The following is a 3,818-nucleotide window of genomic DNA, read 5'->3' as shown; positions in this document are numbered from 1 at the left end:
GTCTCTGATCTTTAAGCCATGAAGTGAAATGACTGGAATCAGCTCTGTTAATATATGCTCAATTCCTGGTACCAAAAGGCAGCAGCTTTCTGCAGGATAAATAAGCCAAGGACATTTTGTTCAATCCATAGAACACTATGCTGTTTTTTCCACTGTAGGACATGATTCCTATTTCTAAAAGTTGAATAGAAGGCTGCTTGCAAAGGAAAAACAAACATTTCCTGCTGGTTAAATTTGAGATGTTGAGTGAAGTTCGTTACAATGCTTGTAGCGCTTGCATTTGACATTAAATTGAAGAGATCATCATATTTCTGTAGCTTTTGTTTCTCAAGGCTTTGTTGAAGTAGTCAAACAAATATTTAATACCATGTCAGAGACTGTAGACTTAACTGTTCTTGTCCTTAAAAATTAATTTCAGCTATCTTGCTAGTTGAACATAACCTTGTATGAGTGGGCTTCAAAAAGGTGGTAGAAAAGTTCCCCTCATAGTTGTCAGTATTATTTCAAAGGTTAATTACTGTACATGAAAAATATAAAAAGTTTCCAGTCATTTGAAGTAGCTATAGAGAGCTAACGAGAAACAAATATCAGCGAGAAAAATGTCAAAGCTTCTATGCAGAGAGAAAGAGGGGATTAAATACAGAAAACCAAGTCTGAGGAAAGTTAAAGCAATGGCAAATGCACCTGGACTTTGAGATTGTCAACATAACAAGGACACAGCTATGCAATCGGAATTAGAGAGTCTACATGTTCTAATTTCCTTATCGAGTTCTTTGCAACATTTAAAAATATTTTTAAGCCCTATATTTTGTAAATAATTTTGAATCTGAAAACAGAGCAGAGATGCAAATGCATAGTTAAAAATCAGTCACCATTGTCTAATATGGAAAAATAATGAATACAATTAAATTCTTTCCTGTTCATCACAAATGTTTTACACATGGACCTTATTAAAGATCTATTGAAACACATAAGATGTCCTCATCTGGCCTTTCCAAGAAAAAGAAAAGTTTCACATTTACTTTGACCTTGGATGAAAGCGAAGGGCAAAGCCTGACGTCATAGTTTGGTAGAGGCGATTGGAGCAGAAGCTTGAGTAAATGACTGCACACTGCACAGCTGGGCAGATTCATGAGAATCACAAGGACTGAAGAAAGCACATCCTTTAGAGCAGTCATTCTCAGAGGGATGTCCATAGAGCAGGAGCACCAGCGTCACTGGGGAACTAGTGATCTTGAAAGATCTGCCCTTTTGCACCAAACCTACTTGTTTGGTGCAGAATCACGAACTCCAGGAAATCCCATTGCACGCTTAAGTTTGGTAGTCTTAGCGGAGCCATTTCCTGCCTTTATTTAATTCTTTGAAAAGAACCGGAACTTATCGATAACACTTGGAAAAACATAAAAGATGATAGAGCAGAGATGATGCAGGCATCAAAAGCCTGTGGCCTTACTGGTCCAGTGCCAGCGTTTTGACAGTTTGGGGGCCTGAAACTCAAGTACTCTGCCTTCCAGAATGATAATTTTGTAATATCTACATATTGTAGCCTGCATTCAAATTTAACAACATTTTCGCATGTTATTGCCTGAATTGTATATAATCATTTTCAGATCTTAACATTTTCATTCCTTTAACTATTTGCTGATTTCTGAGCATGTAGGCAATTTTCTACCAAGTGCATATGTGCAGAATGTATATTCCACATTTTAAAATATGCCCTGCAAGTGTACTTTCTGGGCTAAAGGGGGTGATTTTATCTTAAGAAGGCTTTGATTGACTAGATGCTAAACATTATCTTACCACTTTGAGATATATTTGTACTTATTTCGGAGGCTTATTGCTTTAGCCCAAGAGACAACCTACCTCAACTGTATGTGGTCTTTTCTTTTCTGGTCAACTTTTAAACTACTAACATTGCCACTTAATATTGCAGCAAAAACTCTGACATGTTGTCCCCCACACAATCTTTTTCTGTGTTTTTAATGCCACTTACTTCGTCCCCTTTTATGAAAGGTCACTTTGAAAATAAATGGTATGCAAGCTCAGACCCTCAATAGCTTTTAGGTGCAACTTCCACGAGACTTCAGCCCTCTCGGATCTCTTTCCAAGGCTTCCTTCAACAGCGTCCACGCTGCTGACATCCCCACCAATTCTTTCCATGTTCATGTGGAAGCACCCCATGGACTGGTCTCCACTCCAATGGGTGTTTGATCACTTTCTACAGGTTCAGTAAACGCTTTCTTATTGTCTTTGCCTTTGGTTCAAGATCTTATATAGACCTTTCCTTTAAATCTTTATATATTTTTAATTAGAGAACGGTTATCGGTTTATTATCATAACCCGGATTTAATATTTTTTGCTAGACCCCTCTAGTCTCTGATGGATTTGCAACCGACCTTGGATCACACACTTGTGTTGCTTCTATGTGGTTTTTCTATGTTTTCTCATTATTTCTCCTTGTCCATGTTTCCCAATTGCCCTCCATTCTGTTCAGGCTTATTCCATTGTTAATGTTTTTCAAAAAGACCAAGAGGGAAAGAGATGGATAATAACCTTTGTGCTCCACGCTATCAAATTCTCCTTAAGTTGCTTTGCCCAGGCTTGCCTCCCTTAGCTTGTTTACTCTATGCCTATAGTTTAGAAATCTTCAGTGAAAATGGGATATTGGGAAGATATAGGGCCCTCTTCTTATTCTTTCTGTAAATGTATTCAGGATAGTGGCCAGAGCAATATGCTTTTGAAAAAAGTCATCTTTTCTTTATTAAAGAGTGCCTACAAAATCTGCATTTGGTATTTCAGACTAGTGAAGAATTCCAGTTTAATGAATTTACTTCTACAGAAGCCTAAGAGAGTGAATGCCACTTTGAAAGTGTTTAATTTGCACCCAGGGAATAGTTTGCGTCTGTGGAAAACCTATATCAAGATCCAACAGGATTTGAGGAAATTGACTCAGTGCCAGTCTAATACAAATAATAACCAAATCAGCATTTCTGTACCCTTCTTCCATCTGTCTACAGCCTCCTCCATGCACTACTTTATATTACATGTCTCTAGATTACACTGCAAGAAAAGTGAATTTCTATTGGAAGCTAGACTGGTCATTTCATTTTTCCTTTATAATTTGGTCTGCCAGAGCCTGCAGTTGTAACCAGAGAAGACAGATGTCATGCTTATACAAATAAAAGATTGACTGGCTAATTAGCCTTATTGAAAATAAATATAAATAGTATAAATCAATTAATTCAGTAATAAATGAATGTCCATTTACTGTGGTTATGTGGCTCTGAGTCAGCACTGAGTCATAGCAACCTTACGTACAGAAAAACAAACTGCTCAGTCCTGTGTCTTCCTCTTACTTGCTGACCCTCTACCAGGCCTGGTGTCTTTTATAGGTACCTGGTGGTACAGTGGTTATGTTTTGGACTTCTTTATCACAATGTCAGCAGTTCAAAACTCCCAGCTTTCTACTCCCATGAGGAACTGCAGTCTCAAAAACGCAGAGACAGTACTATCCTGTCCTGCAGGACCACCATGACTCCAAATGGACTCAGTGGCAGTGAAATTGTTTGTTTGTTTGTCTATCCAGATGATGTATCCACTGTATTGAGGTGAAATCTTGTCATCACACTTTAAGGAACATCTGGGTGTACTTACAGGAAAGATTTGTTAGTTCTTCAGGCAATCCAGGGTACTTACAATAGTCGTTGCCAATAGTAGAATTCAAATGCATCAGTTCTTCTCTGGTGTTCCTCATTCATTGTTGAGCTCTTACATGCATATGACAAGACTGAAAATACATGGCTAGAGTCAGGCACACC

This window comes from Echinops telfairi, unplaced genomic scaffold (assembly GCF_000313985.2).
Source record: "Echinops telfairi isolate 266 unplaced genomic scaffold, ASM31398v2 ScPeMD7_10;HRSCAF=50, whole genome shotgun sequence".
NCBI lineage: Eukaryota > Metazoa > Chordata > Mammalia > Afrosoricida > Tenrecidae > Echinops > Echinops telfairi.
Note: the sequence above shows the minus strand (reverse complement) of the source record.